A 16,410-nucleotide genomic window follows, 5' to 3' on the forward strand; every position below is an offset into this window, starting at 1 on the left:
TCAGAGTTTGTTTTTGTTTTGTTTTTAATTTTTTTTATTTATTCATTTTAGAGAGGAGAGGGAGAGACAGAGAGAGAGAGAGAGGAGAGACAGAGAGAGAGAAGGGGGGGAGGAGCTGGAAGCATCAACTCCCATATGTGCCTTGACCAGGCAAGCCCAGGGTTTCGAACCAGCGACCTCAGCGTTTCCAGGTCGACGCTTTATCCACTGCACCACCACAGGTCAGGCTGTTCAGAGTTTTGTGGTGAATCACCTGTGCACTCAGTTTTGAGTACTCCCATCATAGCATTGCACTACTATGGTGGGGGCAAGTGAGTTGATTTGCAGAGTGAGCTGGCCTGTGGGGGTGGATAAGGGATTGAAAGGCAGGAAATTTACTCACTAAGCTTCTATTTTCCAATCTATAAAATGGAACTAATTTTACTTGCTGCTCCTTCTTCTGGAAATGATTTGAATATAAAATGTCAGCATAAAAGCTGTCATTTATTGAAAACTAATGCTGTGCCCACTACTTTTCAGGCATTACTTCCTTTGATCTTCCCTCTACCTCATCAAGAGCAAACGACTCTTATTTTACAGGCCAGTCTGCCTCTTGGCTCTCAGTGTTCCTATTAAATCTCTCTTCTCTCTGACTTCCTCTTCCAGGCATGATGCTGACTTCTACTTTATGGGTGACAGTCATTCTGGAGTGGAGATGCTAGAGATACAAAGCACCTGTTCTTACCCTGTTCTTGGTGTAAGTGATGCCATTCTGTCAGCACATGCCAGGTGCCCTGGTTATCTCAGAGGGCCATCACCCTCACTCTGTCCGGTGGTTCTTGGTCTGGCTGCCATGTGCAGCACCTGGAGAGCTGTAAGAACTACCCATATGAAGACCTCACCTCAATCAGTAATTAGATTTGAGGGGAGGGAGAGCTAAGCATCAACTTTCTAGGTGATTCTAATAGGTAGCCAAGGCAGAAAACCTTAGGTCTGTACTGTTCTCTCCAGAGGAGATTAGGAAATAAACAACGATGGAGAGATGAAGGAGTCCACAGCTAAGCACTGGCCTGATTAGAATGCCCTGGGGCCCAGGCTGGTCCAGGGGTAGGCCAGGGAAGCCTGAAAATGGGACAAGGAACAGAGAAGGAAGGAGAAAATGAGGTAGAAAGAGGAGAAAATAAAAAAAAAAATGCTTGGTGTTAAATTGCTCCCTATAATGAACCCATACCTTTTCAGTGATTCCTGTTCTGTGAGTTCAAGTCTAGCCAATAAACATTTGATCATGTAGTATATGGAGCTGCAGGAGACACGCAGAAGTGTGAACTCCAGTTGGTATACCAAGAGCTTAGCTGTTCTTGCACAGACATAAATGCACATCAGAAACAATATATCCATCTTGCTCTGGCTGAATAGTTCAGTTGGTTAAAGCATCGTCCCGATATGCAAAGGTTGTGGGTTCAAGTCCCAGTCAGGGCACAGGTTGGAAGAGATTGATATTTCTGTTTCTCTTTTCTTTCTCTCTAAAATCAATAAATACTTAAAAAAAAAAAAAAGAATATATTCGTTTCTCCCCAGCACTCAGGTAAGCTTTCCCTCTGGGTAAACTTGTTACACTTGTTTAGAGTCTGTCACGTGAGGACAGGAACTGTGTCTGTTTTGTGCTTTAGTCACCACTCTTGCCCAGAACCTAGCATTATGCTTGTGTCAAAGAAAGCCCTCTCCCGACCCTGTATTTGTTTAATTGAATTTGGTTGGTTAAAACAATGCAAGGTGAGATCTAAGGGCAATTGGAGCATGATTATGTGCTCAGGTGCCCCATAATCTAGCTGGGGAGGAAGGCTTTGTGGTGGAGGTGGGATTTGAACTTGATGCAGAGGGCTTGTTGGATAGATGGCGATGCGGGAGGATGAAGACAGAAGGAATAAGCAAGAATGTTCAAGTGTGTTGGTCAGATAAGTTTGTAAATAATGATATATATGTTTGCTCGCTTATAGTTTGCATTGGATGTGGGGGGACAGGCTGTAAGCAGGCAGGATCCTTGTAGCCTGGGGCTTGGTTTTAGGACTAAGCCTTTCCCACCCTTTTTGATGTGGGGTGGACTTTGTATCAGAGACTTCCCTATTTTCTATATTGGATTAAAGGTGTTTGATTTCTGCACTATAAAGCGGGGCAGACCGGGAGCTTGCTTTCTCGGTTCCTGAGATTAGCATTAGAGGAGAGAGCAGAAAAGGAGAGCAGAGAGAGGCCATGTGGAGGAGGCCAGGAGAAGCAGCCAAGATGGCGGAGTGTTGAAGGAGAACCCAGTTTGTGCAGAGTTTGCAGAGAGAAGGAGATGGGGAACAGAGGTGAATAAGGCTAGTGAGCTAGAAACCTTTGATTCTAGGAAACTCAGATAAGTCAGTAGCTTTGTGAGCACTGAGTGAGTGGGTTTTGGAGCCCAGTGTGTGTTTTTACTTGCCCGCCAGGTGCAAGCTAGGATTAAAGCTAATGGCCCATCAGTTCTTGGCTCCATTGTTTCATTACCATCTGTCCAAATCCAATGTGAATCTGCATGGGCCAGGCGGCTGTGATGGTGGCTGTGTATACTGGCTTTACAAAGGGCATGATGATGAACCTGGTCTGATGGGACAAGAAGCTAGTATATTCCCTAGGGAAGGTGGGCAGGGAGAAGGAAAATGTCCTTATAGTCAAAAGGCAGCTAAAGTTGAGAGAAAGGTAGGGAGGAACAGCTATGGGAAATGGGTACAGGCTCAATAGATAAGTAAAGGGCAGATTAAATTACTTGACCATTTAAATAAATTATCTTTATTTAAAATAAATAAATTTCTGCTTTCAAAAAAATTGATTTTAGAGAGAGGGTGGGAGAGAGAGAAAAGCACTGATATGTTGCTCCAGTTATTTATGCATTCACTGGTAGATTATTGTATATGCCCAGGCTGGGGATTGAACCTGCAACCTTGGCATATAGGAACAATGTTTTAATCAACTGAGCACCTGTCAGGGTCTAAATAATTTTTTTATTTCCACATTGAGCCTGCTTCTATAACATTAGGAATCAGTAAATTGGGACCCCTGTGATGGGGTGGTGTTTACAGATGTTCCATCCTGAAACAAGAGATGTTAAGAAACAAAGACCAAGAAATAAGTAAATAACCTCAGAATCAATAGTTACAAAGCCTTAGCTGGCAATAAGAATGACAGACCAGTGTTTTTTAACCCTGGCTGCATCCTAGAACATCTAGGAAACTTTAAAAACTATTGAGGCAAAGGGGTAAGTTTATTCAAGCACATACATTTGTCAGCACTTGTGGAACTGTTCAGTTACATTTTGTTGTATATAAATTATACTTAAAATATATAGTTAATTTTACAAACTATAGAAATGATCCCTGAAAGTATAGTCTTATATATATAGTTAATTTTAAAACAAAACATGGTGGAGCAGAAACCTAAATGGGAACCAGAGCCAAGGTAGGAAAAATAAAACTATAATTAACAAATTGCTAGAAGCCCAGCATGGACAAATTTGAGAGTTAAAAACTTTAGGGGGCATGTTGCATGTTTGATCCCTGGTCAGGGAATATCAAAGAATCAGCAAATGAATGCATAAATAAGTGGTGCAACAAACTCATGTTTCTCTCTCAAATCAATTTTTTAAAGTTACAAAAAAAAAAAAAAAAGAAAGAAGAGGAAATGGAAAAAATCTTCAGAGCGCAGATCTAATGCATGGCATAGCGATTATGGTCAACAATACTGTATTATAAACTTCAGAGTGGCTAAGAGGCTAGATCTTAATTGTTCCCACCATAAAAAAGAAACGGTAATTAGTTGACACGATGGCATTAATTATATTGTAGTATATAAATGTATCAGATAAACACACTGTACCCTTTAAACTTGCACAGTGTTATATGCCAACTATATCTCAATAAAACAAAACAAAACAGCAAGAACTTCAGAGGGACCCAGTCACAGAGCCCACATCGGTTTTTGTATTTTACCTCCAGGTGCTCTACCAGGTCCTCACAGTGAATACTGGAGAAAAATCCTCTCGTACTTCCAGCTGGAGGAAGGGAAAGGAAATATGCCAGAGCATTCTAGTCTTCTTAACAAGGCTTCCCCTAAGGAGAAACTATTTTATCACAGCCTAACCTACCCAGAGGAAGGAAAATGCCGAACTCCAGCTGCCTCTCGCCATACTGTCCCACCTAAGGTGGGAGTGGTAGCTGAGAAGCACTGGTGAAGTTCAGTCCAGGGGCATAGGCTCACCAAAAGATAAGACCTAGCCCTGGCCGGTTGGCTCAGCGGTAGAGCGTCGGCCTAGCGTGCGGAGGACCCGGGTTCGATTCCCGGCCAGGGCACATGGGAGAAGCGCCCATTTGCTTCTCCACCCCTCCGCCGCGCCTTCCTCTCTGTCTCTCTCTTCCCCTCCCGCAGCCAAGGCTCCATTGGAGCAAAGATGGCCCGGGCGCTGGGGATGGCTCTGTGGCCTCTGCCCCAGGCGCTAGAGTGGCTCTGGTCGCAACATGGCGACACCCAGGAGGGTCGCAACATGGCGACGCCCAGGATGGGCAGAGCGTCGCCCCTGGTGGGCGTGCCGGGTGGATCCCGGTCGGGCGCATGCGGGTGTCTGTCTGACTGTCTCTCCCTGTTTCCAGCTTCAGAAAAATGCAAAAAAAAAAAAAAAAGATAAGACCTAATCATAGGACTATAGCACATTCACCTTGCCCCCACACCTGATTTACACATCACTAAAGGCCCATTTACGGCAGTTCCTTTTACCCAGGATATCATGTCTACTCTTCAATAAGAAATTACAAGGCATTCTGAAAGTCAAGAACACAGTGTGAAGAGACTAAACAAGCAACAGATCCAGAGTCAGATATGGTAGAAATGTTGGAATTATCAGACTAGGAATTTAAAAATCTATAATTAATGTGCTAAGGGCTTTAATGGAAAAGTAAACAACATGCAAGAACAAATGGATATTGTAATCAGAGAGATGGAAATTCTGAGAAAGAATAATAAAGAAATTATACAGCTCAGAACACCATAACAGAAGTTAAAAGTGCCTTTAGAAGGGCTCATTAGTAGACTGAACATAACCAAAGAAAGAGTCTCTGAGCTTGAGGATGTGATGATGAAAACTTCCCAAATGAAAATAATAAAGAAAAAAGACTGGAAAGAAAAATAGAACAGAGGATCCAAGGACTGTGGGACAACTACAGAGGGTATAGCATATGCATAGTAGGAATATTAGAGAAGAAAGAGAATGCAACACAAGAAATAATTGAAGCAATAATGACTGAGATTTTCTCCAAATTAATGTCAGATGTTGAACTACAGATTCAGGGATGCAGAGAACACCAAGCAGGATAAATGCACCCCCTCATCATTCAAATATTAGAAAGTCAAAGATAAAAAAGAATATCCTGAAAGAAGCCAGAGGGCAGGTAAACACCTCACCCATAGAGGATCAAAGATAAGATTTATATCTGACATCTTAGAAAACATGCAAGCCAGAAGAGAGTGGAGTGAAGTGTTCAAAATATCAAGGAAAAAAGCCACCAACTTAAATAAATTATCCTTCAAAAGTGAAGGAGAAATACTTCCTTAGACAAACAAAAATTGAGAGACTGTTTTCCCAGTAGGCCTATCTTGCAGGAAATATTAAAAGAACTTCAGAGAAGGAAAATGATATAGGTCAGAAATTCAGATCTATATAAAGAAAGGAAGAGCATTGGAGAATGAATATGTAAAGGTAAAATAAAACCTTTTATTTTTCTTATTCTTAATCTAATAGATAATAGGTGTTCAAAATAATCGTAGCAACATTGCATTTAGTTATGTATGCTTATATATAAGCTTATGTATATTTAAACATCAATGGTCTAAATATACCAATTAAAAGACAAATTGTCAGATGGATTCCTACAAGACCCAACTGTATGTTGTACACAGGAAACCCACTTTATTTTTTTATTGATTTGAGAGAGAAAGAACCAACAGTTTGCTGTTCTGCTTATTTATGCATTCATTTGTTGATTTATTTTTTTATTATTATTGAGTTTTTAGAGAGACAGAAAGGTGAAGGGAGAGAGAAGTCAGGGGAAGCATTCACTTGTTGTTCCACTTAATTGTGCATTCATTGGTCACTTCCCATAGGTGCCCTGATCCGGGATCTAACCCATGACTTTGTCAACCAGTGGTCCCCAACCTTTTTTGGGCCATGGACCAGTTTAATGTCAGAAAATATTTTCACGGACCGGCCTTTAGGGTGGGGCAGATAAATGCACAAAATATAGTTATGCGACCGGCATAAAAACTGTGGTATTTTTAAATATAATTGTCGAACTTACAATATTTATTGGGCTAAGTTAAAGGAGGAATGAGCATGTCCTTATTATTCAGGCTGTATTTAAATTTGTTATTCTGACGTTTCATGTCTGACATCAATATGTAATATGATAGGTTCAGGCTCACTACCAATCATGAACCTACAATAAAAATAAACATGAATCCACTGTGTACTCGTATGCAACTTTATTAGAAGCGTCCTCTTAACATCGCACCAACAGCATAATATGAGTAACATCCTCTCTGCCTCCAAACACTTTCTAGTCGCTATGGTAACGTTTAAACATACCTTAAAAATAAGATACAACACAAAAACAAATATAAAGTGCATGAGTAATACAACTCACCATTGTTATGAATATTGTAAGTTAAGGGTTATTTATTATAATGTTTATATAGAATGAGAGATAGTAGCCTATCTCTCAACAACCATAATGCTAAATCAGTGGGAGCCCTGAGCTTGTTTCTCTGCAACTAGACGGTCCCATCTAGGGGTAATGGGAGACAGTGACACCCGAAGTGTGTTGCTTATGTCCAGTCTATTTCATAATTTTGTTTTGGTTGCTGTCACTGCAGAAAATCCTGCTTCACACAAATAGGATGTCGGAAATAGCAACAGGGTTTTTAGTGCTCTTGTGGCAATCTCAGGGTATTCTGCCATGACTTTAATCCAGAACACCGGCAGAGTTGTAGTCTCGAACATATTTTTAAGGCTGCCGTCATTTGTGATCTCCAGTAGTTGATCCTCTTCTTGCATAGACACACTGGATTCACCTGGTTTATTGTCAAATGGATTGTGGATCCATTCCTTGGCAATTCGTGGGTCTTTTGTGGTTGGGAAGTAGCATTCAAACTCTTTTAAAAGCAAATACATGTGATCATGCACCAGCTGGGACAATGAAGGCTTGGGCTCAGTCTCTTCCAAAATTCCCGTGAATGTTTGAAACATGTCAAATATACCCCTGATCATGCGTTGTCCCCACAAATCCAGTTTGGCTTTAAACGCAGCTACTTTATCTGCCAACTTGAAGACAGTTGTCATTTCCCCTGAAGTGACCGATTGAGTTCACTGAGGAGGTTAAATATGTCGCCCAAGTAAGCGAGTTTTGCGACCCATTACTCGTCACTGAAATGTGCTGCTAGCGGTGACATTTTTCCTGAGAGAAATCTTTGCAGTGGATCTCGTAATTCAAACACTCTGGCCAGGGACCTCCCTCGGGAAAACCATCTTATTTCTGTGTATAAGAGAAGGTATCTGTGCTCCGCGTTCATTTCCTCACAAAGCTGCTCGAACAGGCACGAGTGAAGGGCGTGTGCTTTGATGTGGTTAATAACTTGAACGACATCATTCAATACGCTGTTAAGTTCTGGTGGTATATTTCCGCTAGCCAGCATTTCCCTGAGAATGACACAATGCATAGACTTGCATTCAGGTGCAACCTCCTTAATCCGAGTAGTTAAACCAGACATCTTTCCGGTCATGGCAGCAGCTTCATCTGTGCATATGACGACACAAAAAGACCATTTCAATTTTCTGATATATAGTCATCCAGTGATTTAAATAGTTCTGCAGCTGTGGTTTTGGTTGGCAATGATAGTGCACATAACATATCCTCATGCACATGCTCTTGATAAAGATAACGCACGTAAACAAGTAGCATTGCCTTGTTGTCAGTATCTGTAGATTCGTCAACCTGGAGAGTGTACCATGGTGATTTATTAATCCTTTCCAACAATTGTGATTCAATTCAATGTCCTCTGCTATTTCCTCAATGCGCCGTGTGACTGTATGACAGTGATAGCCGAAAGAGGCATCTGTGCTATCTTTTTAACCGCAGCATCTCCTAGAAGTTCACGACAAATGTCTTTAGTGGTTGGAAGGATCAATTCTTCACCAATGGTGAATGGCTTCTTAGCCTTAGCAATACGATTAGCCACCAAATATGATGCTTTCAGTGCACTCGCATTTATTGATGTAGTGGCCACTAGTAATTGTTTCTGTCCTTCTTGTTCATGCTTTTTTCTTTCGAAATACTCAGAAGGCTTGTCTTTTAAAGTAGGGTGCTTGGTCTCCAAGTGGTGAAGCAGTTTTAAAGGCTTCACTGCCTCATTACTTAGCGGGTCACCACATATTATGCAGAGCGGCCTTGGTGCGTGAGAATCACCAGTTGCGATAAATCCATACTCCAAGTAGGACTCCTGGTATTGTCTGTTAAATGAAGCCTTCTTTTTCTTCAAGGTCGTAGGTTCTTTTTCTGTCTCCTCACTGGCCCTTTTCCACTTCACAAAAAAACTTTTGATGGAATTTTGTTTTTCACTCATTTTGCTAGTTTATGGGTTTAATTTTAGCGGCAACGTATCACATGACGGAGACAAGCGTCAGGAGTGAGTCTTAGACGGATGTAACAGAGGGAATCTGGTCTTTTTTTAAAAATAAAACATTGTTCAGACTTAAATATAAATAAAACGGAAATAATGTAAGTTATTTATCCTTTCTCTGTGGACTGGTACCAAATGGCCCACGGACCAGTACCGGTCTGCAGCCCAGGAGTTGGGGACCACTGCTCTAACCAACTGAGCTAATCAGTCAGAGCCAGTTGGTATGTGCCTTGAACAAGGATTAAACCTGCAACCTTAGCATACAGGGATGATGCTCTAACCAACTGAGCTACCCAGTCAGGGCAGGAAACCTGCTATAAGTATAGGATATACATAGATGAGAAGAAATGGAGAAAGATATACCTTACTAACATTAATCAAAAGAAAGCAGAATGCCTGACCAGGCGGTGGCGCAGTGGATAGAGCATCGGACTGGGATGCCGAGGACCCAGGTTCGAGACCCCGAGGTTGCCAGCTTGAGCGCGGGCTCATCTGGTTTGAGCAAAACCTCACCAGCTTGGACCCAAGGTCGCTGGCTTGAGCAAGGGGTTACTCGGTCTGCTGAAAGCCCATGGTCAGGGCACATATGAGAGAGCAATCAATGAACAACTAAGGTGTCTCAATGTACAACGAAAAACTAATGATTGATGCTTCTCATCTCTCCGTTTCTGTCTGTCTGTCTGTCCCTCTCTATCCCTCTCTCTGTCTCTGTAAAAAAAAAAAAAAGAAAGAAAGAAAGCAGGAGTGGCTATATTCATTTTAGAGCAGATTTCAGAACACAGAAATTTATCAGAGATAAAGAGGGGTGTTATATACTGAAAATACAACAAAGAGTTTATTTATTTATTTATTTAGAGAGAAAGAGAGAGAGAGAGAGAGAAAGACAGATAGACAGGAAGGGAGAGAGATGAGAATTATCAACTCATAGCTATGACATTTTAGTTGTTTATTGATTGCTTCTCATACATGACTTGACCTGGGGGCTCCAGCCAAACCAGTGATCCCTTGCTCAAGCCAGTGACCTTTGGGCTTAAGCCAGTGACCTTTGGGCTCAAGCCAGTGACCGTGATACCATGTCAGTGATCCTACATTCAAGCCAGCAACCCTGCACTGAAGCTGATTCGCCTGTGCTGAAGCTGGATGAGCCTGTGCTCAAGCCAGTGACCTTCGTTGGGGTTTTGAACCTGGGACTTAAGCATCCCAGGTTGATGCTCTACCCCAGGGGTCCCCAAACTTTTTACACAGGGGGCCAGTTTACTGTCCCTCAGACCGTTGGAGGGCCGGACTATAAAAAAACTATGAACAAATCCCTATGCACACTGCACATATCTTATTTTAAAGTAAAAAAACAAAACGGAAGTAGTACTGTACATGAGCAACGCTGCACATTATGGTGCCGCCACATACAGTACTCCAGGAGCACAGGATGCAGACGTATCCTGTGCTCCTCTCACTGACCACCAATGAAAGAGGTGCCCCTTCCGGAAGTGCGCAGGGGCCAGATAAATGGCCTCAGGGGGCCGCATGCAGCCCGCGGGCCGTAGTTTGAGGACCCCTGCTCTATCCAATGAACCACCACTAGTCAGGCTCAAAAAAATTTTGTTTTGTTTTTTAAGTGAGAGGAGGGGAGATAGACAAACACCCGCATCGCCCTTACTGGGATCCACCTGGCAACCCCAGTCTGGGGCTGATGCTTGAATCAATGGATCACGCAGGGCCTATACTCAAACCAATTGAGCCACTGATTGTGAGAGGGGAAGAGAGAGAGAAGGGGGTGAGGGAGGGGAAGAGATGCAGATGGTGGCTTCTCACATGTGCCCTGACTGGGCATTGAACCTGGGATGTCTGTATGCTGGGCTGATATTCTATCCACTGAACAAACCTACCAGGGCCAAAACAAAAGGTCTTAACAACCCTTAACATATATGTGACTAACAACAGAGCATCAAATATGGGAAGCAAAAAATGATGGAATTGCAAGAAGAAACAGGAATCCACTATTAGAGTTGGAAACTGTAACACCCCTCTATCAGAGATGAACAGATTCAGTAGGCAGAAAATAAGTAGGGACATAGTTGAACTCAACAGCAGCATCAATCAGCTGGATATAATTTACATTTATAGACCTCTTCACCCAACAGCAGCATATTATATATTCTTCTCAAGCCCATATGGGACATTCACCAAGAAGAACCACATTTTGGGCTATAAGGCACACTTTAACAAATTTAAAAGAATAAAAATCACACAATGTTGTCTGCTCTTTAAGACCACGATGAAATTAAACTAAAAATTAATAATGGAAAGATAACTAGAAAATCTCAAGGCACATGGAGATTAAACCACATACTGCTAAATAACTCATGAGTCAAAAAAGACATTTCAAGAGAAACTTTAAAATATTTTGAACTAATTGAAAATGAAAATACAATTTATCAAAACTTATAGGATATAGTGAAAGCAATGCTTAGAGGGGAGTTTATAGCATTGATTGAATGTATTGTATATATTAGAAAAAAGATCTAAACGCAATAATCTAAGCTTACAATTTAGGCTATTAGGAAAAGAACACATTCGCCTGACCTGTGGTGGCGTAGTGGATAAGGCAACAACCCAGAACCAGCTGAGGTCGCTGGTTCAAAGCTGTGGGCTTGCCCGATCAAGGCACATACAAGAAGCAATCCTGAGTTGATGCTTCCTGTTCCCCACCCCCCTCCCCACCTTTCTCTCTCCTCTCAAAAATCAATAAATAAAAGCTTAAAAAAAAAGAAAAAGAACACATTCCAAAATAAGAAAAGAAATAATAAAAATTGCATCAGAAATCAGTGAAATTGAAGATAGAAAATCAATAGAGAGAAAATTCACAAAACCAAAAGTTAGTGGTTCTTTGACAAGATCAATTAAGGCTCTAGCCAGGCTAAGAAAAAAGAGATGACACAAATTACTAGTATGAGAAATGAAAGCAGGGACAGCTCTATGGATTCCATGGACATTAAGAGGATAATAAGGGAATAGTATGAACAACTCTCTGCCTATAAATTTGATAACCTGGGTCAGTGGTCGGCAAACTCATTAGTCAACAGAGCCAAATATCAACAGTACAATGATTGGAATTTCTTTTGAGAGCCAAATTTTTAAAGCTTAAACTATATAGGTAGGTACATTCCTTATTGAGGTAGTGCCCGCACGTGGTATTTTGTGGAAGAGACACACTCAAGGGGCCAAAGTGCCGCATGTGGCTCGCGAGCCACGGTTTGCCAACCACTGACGTAGGTGAAATGGACCAATTCCATGAGAGATACAATCTGCTAAAACTTGAGTAAGAAGAAATAGACAATCTGAATAGGCCTATATCTATTAATGAGATTGAATCAATAATTAATAATTTTCCACAGCAGTAAGCACCAGACCCAGATGGATTTACTGGTGAATTCTACTAAGCATTTAAGGAAGAAAGTAACAATGGACACTTTCCTCTGAAAGAGGAGGAAAGAAGCAGAGTGGATACCTCTAATTCATTCTATGAGGTCAGTATTACCATAATACCAAAATAGACCCCCCCAAAAAAAATTGTGAGGAAACTAGAGACCATTATATCTCAAGGACATAACTGCAAATTCTCAATAAAATATTAGCAAATTGAATTCAACAGTGTATAAAAATAATTATCCATCAAAACTAAATAGGATATTTATCCTAGGTATGCAAGGCTGGTTCAGCATTCAAAAATCAATTAATGTAATCCAGCACATCAGTGGGCTAAGGAAGAACAATCATATGATGATATCGATTTATACAAAGGAGTATTTGACAAAATCCAGCATGTATTCAAGATAAAAACTCAGCAAATTAGGAATAGAGGTGAACTTATTCACCTCAGACCTCTGAGCACATGGTATCCTAGCCACCCACCAACTCAATTTATTAAAGCATATCTACAAAACATCTACAGATTACATTGTATTTAATGGTGAGGAAGCTCAAAGCTTTCTTGCCAAGTTAAGAACAAGACAAGGATGTCTCCTCTCACCATTGCTTTTCAACATTGTACTGGAACTCCTAGTTAATGCAGTAAGACAAGGGACTGAAATAAAAGCTATACAGATTACAAAGGAAGAAACAAATTTGTCTTTCTAGAGACATAACAAGATCATCTCTGTAGAAAATCTGAAAGAATCAAAAAACCTGTTGGGGTGTATGTGAGTGAGCAAGTGAGCCAGTGTGTGTGCAGCTGGACCTGCTTGTTGTTGGCAACTTCCCCCTCTCTTCCAGCTTTCCCCCTTCCCTGCAAGCTGCAGTGGCCATTCCCTGGGTCATAGGAAATTGTGATAAAGATGACATTAGAGTGGGAGAGCAGCAACAAACAACCGAGGTTTAATCTGTGGCTGAAAATGAATTCATCATAATGCACTGGAACAAAAATGTAGGGACCACTTCTCAAAGACAGCTTTCACAGTTTGCAAGACTTAGTCCCATCAAAGAAGAGGAGGCATCCCAGGCCCACGTCTACAAAGCCAAGAGCATATCCAGTATATGTGAAGGAAAAACCACACACTCCGGCAAGATATTGATGACCTCAAGCAGCAGAATGCTATTCTGAAGCAGCAAGTTTGTGCACTGCAGAAAGCAAGATCAACTGCCCAATTGCAGACCAACTCTTCTTCCTCAGACAACAGCCTCTACACCAATGCCAAGGGAAGCGCCATCTCTGCCTTTGAGGGGGGATCGGACTCAGAGTCATGCACAAAGAGCCCCTAAACAGGAAGAAACCCCAGAGGGAGGCCAGCTGAGCTGCACAAGGCAGGCCAGCAACAAAAACTGTCTTCTTCCTCATATCATCCTCCTTTCAGTCCATCCTTAGAACCCTCAAAACTATTTAAGAGACTATTTTTTCCTCTTTCTCACTCTCTTTTTTATTTTTTATTTTTTTTTGTGGGAGAGACAGAGAGAGTCAGAGAGAGAGAGGGACAGATAGGAACAGACAGACAGGAAGGGAGAGATAAGGAACATCAATTCTTCATTGTGGCACCTTAGTTGTTCATTGATTGCTTTCTCATATGTGCCTTGACCGAGGGGCTACAGCAGACCGAGTGACCCCTTGCTCAAGCCAGCGATCTTGGGCTCAAGCTGGCGACCTCAGGGGTTTTGAACATGGGTCCTCCACATCCCAGTCTGATGCTCTATCCACTGCGCCACCACCTGGTCAGGCTCTCTCTTTTTTAAAAAAAATTTATTTTTATGTAGAAACTCTTGGAAAACAGCTCTCATCCTCCTTCCCCTTTTCTATTATTATTTTTTAAATGTTTTCCTTTAGGGGTTCTCTGTCTCTACCAGGAATTTTTAAACCAAAACACTCCAGTTTTCTCTGTTGGAGGACAGGCGGCCGGCCAGACCTATAAGCACGTGGTGTTCTCACCACCCACCAACTCCTTCAGCTCTTCTGGGCACAGGCCTGGAGGACTCCTACACCTCCGAGGCCTCTCATCCCAGGCCACTCTTACCTCTGTTTGATAGACTTTATGAATCAGTGGACTACTCTACTTCAAGAAAATGACTGATCTAAGATGTAATCAGAATTATTGCCTCTTCCTCCTCCTCCTCCTCCTCCTCCTCCTCTCCTTCTCTTTCTCCTTCTCTTTCTTCTTTCTTCTTCTTTCTTCTTCTTTCTCCTCTTCCTCCTCCTCCCCCCCTCCTCCTCCTCCTCCTCCTCCTCCTCCTCCTCCTCTTCCTCCTCCTCCTCCTCCTTCTTCTTCTTCTTCTTCTTCTTCTTCTTCTTCTTCTTCTTCTTCTTCCTTCTCCCTCCTCCTCCTCCTCCTCCTCCTCTCCTTCTCTTTCTCCTTCTCTTTCTTCTTTCTTCTTCTTTCTTCTTCTTTCTCCTCTTCCTCCTCCTCCCCCCCCTCCTCCTCCTCCTCCTCCTCCTCCTCCTCCTCCTCCTCCTCCTTCTTCTTCTTCTTCTTCTTCTTCTTCTTCTTCTTCTTCTTCTTCTTCTTCTTCTTCTTCTTCTTCTTCTTCTTCCTTCTCCCTCCTCCTCCTCCTCCTCCTCCTCGTCTTCTTCTTCTTCTTCTTCTTCTTCTTCTTCTTCTTCTTCTTCCTTCTCCCTCCTCCTCCTCCTCCTCCTCCTCCTCCTCCTCCTCCTCCTCCTCCTCCTCCTCCTCTTCTTCTTCTTCTTCTTCTTCTTCTTCTTCTTCTTCTTCTTCTTCTTCTTCTTCTTCTTCTTGAGAGAGACAGAGATAGAGACAGGAAGGGAGAGAGATAAGAAGCATCAACTCGTAGTTGAGGCAGTTTAGTTGTTCATTGCTTGCTTTTCATATATGCCTCAACTGGGGAAGCTCAAGCTGAGCCTGTGACCCCTTGCTCAAGCCAGTGACCTTGAGCTTAAGCCAGAGACCTTTGGCTTCAACCAGCAACCGTTGGGCTCAAGCCAGCGACCCTGCGCTCATGCGGGATGAACCTGTACTCAAGCTGGTGACCTCGGGGTTTTGAACCTGGGACCTTAGCATTCCAGGTTGACTCTATCCTCTGTGCCATCAGCAGTCAGGCTCCCCTCTTCTTTTACAGATTTTCTTTCTTAAAAGCTATTTGTTGTTCCTATTTAAAGACCAGATCCTTGAAGAAGTTTAAGGTATGACAGGAGGTGGGGACAGATTTGCAACACAAAGTCTTTGGTCTGTTTCACTCCTGCCTCTCTCAGCCAGGCTTAGGGAGGGCCATGTGACATTCCTGTGGTATGTGTACGGGATGTCAGCAGTGAGGTTGTAGACACCAGATGGTGCTAAGGGGTAGGACAAGGTGGGAGGTTTGTGTGGGGTAAAGATTTGGTATTGAGGGTCAGTGATAATGTTTTGATAATTATTTCCTGCTACTAAAATTTGAATCTGAGTGAATTGTCTCTATTTCTGATGATGCCAGTATTGCAAAGCAACAGATTTATAAAATAATGATCAAATCTTTCTTTCCATGTGTATTTTTTTTTTTTTTTGCATTTTTCCGAAGCTGGAAACAGGGAAAGACAGTCAGACAGACTCCCGCATGCGCCCGACCGGGATCCACCCGGCATGCCCACCATGGGGCGACGCTCTGCCCACCAGGGGGCGATGCTCTGCCCATCCTGGGCGTCGCCATGTTGCGACCAGAGCCACTCTAGCGCCTGAGGCAGAGGCCACAGAGCCATCCCCAGCGCCCGGGCCATCTTTGCTCCAGTGGAGCCTCGGCTGCGGGAGGGGAAGAGAGAGACAGAGAGGAAGGCACGGCGGAGGGGTGGAGAAGCAAATGGGCGCTTCTCCTGTGTGCCCTGGCCGGGAATCAAACCCGGGTCCTCCGCACGCTAGGCCGACGCTCTACCGCTGAGCCAACCGGCCAGGGCTTCCATGTGTATTTATAAGAAATAGAGGCAACTGATTTTGTATGTAAACATTAAGAGCAATTTACCTCGTAGTAAACCTGCACCCTAGTGCTGCGGCCTCTTCCCACCCTCACTCCCTCTCCAGCTGCTCTGGAACTCGTCCCCATCATGTGACCTGTCCCTGAATGCTAGCATCATATCCCAGTGAAGGGCTTTGTGTATTTAGGCCTCATTTCTTTGTCTTTTAACTGCTCCATTCCCAGTGTTTGCTGATTGCTAGTGTATACTCTGTAGTCTCAGTCTGTGTTTGACTTCATTCCACGGAAATAAAAAGTATATTGTACATACTG

General features: G+C 42.7%; 1 protein-coding gene and 1 pseudogene across 1 annotated transcript in view; both read left to right on the top strand.

Annotated features, from left to right (window-relative positions):
• B4GALNT3 (beta-1,4-N-acetyl-galactosaminyltransferase 3) overlaps positions 1 to 16,410 on the top strand; it is a 130,959-nt gene that overhangs the window by 28,611 nt on the left and 85,938 nt on the right. The window lies entirely within an intron of this gene.
• On the top strand, positions 10,987 to 13,508 carry LOC136323063 (protein max pseudogene; annotated as a pseudogene).

The sequence above is a fragment of the Saccopteryx bilineata genome, chromosome 2, assembly GCF_036850765.1.
Source record: "Saccopteryx bilineata isolate mSacBil1 chromosome 2, mSacBil1_pri_phased_curated, whole genome shotgun sequence".
NCBI classification, from domain to species: Eukaryota; Metazoa; Chordata; class Mammalia; order Chiroptera; family Emballonuridae; genus Saccopteryx; species Saccopteryx bilineata.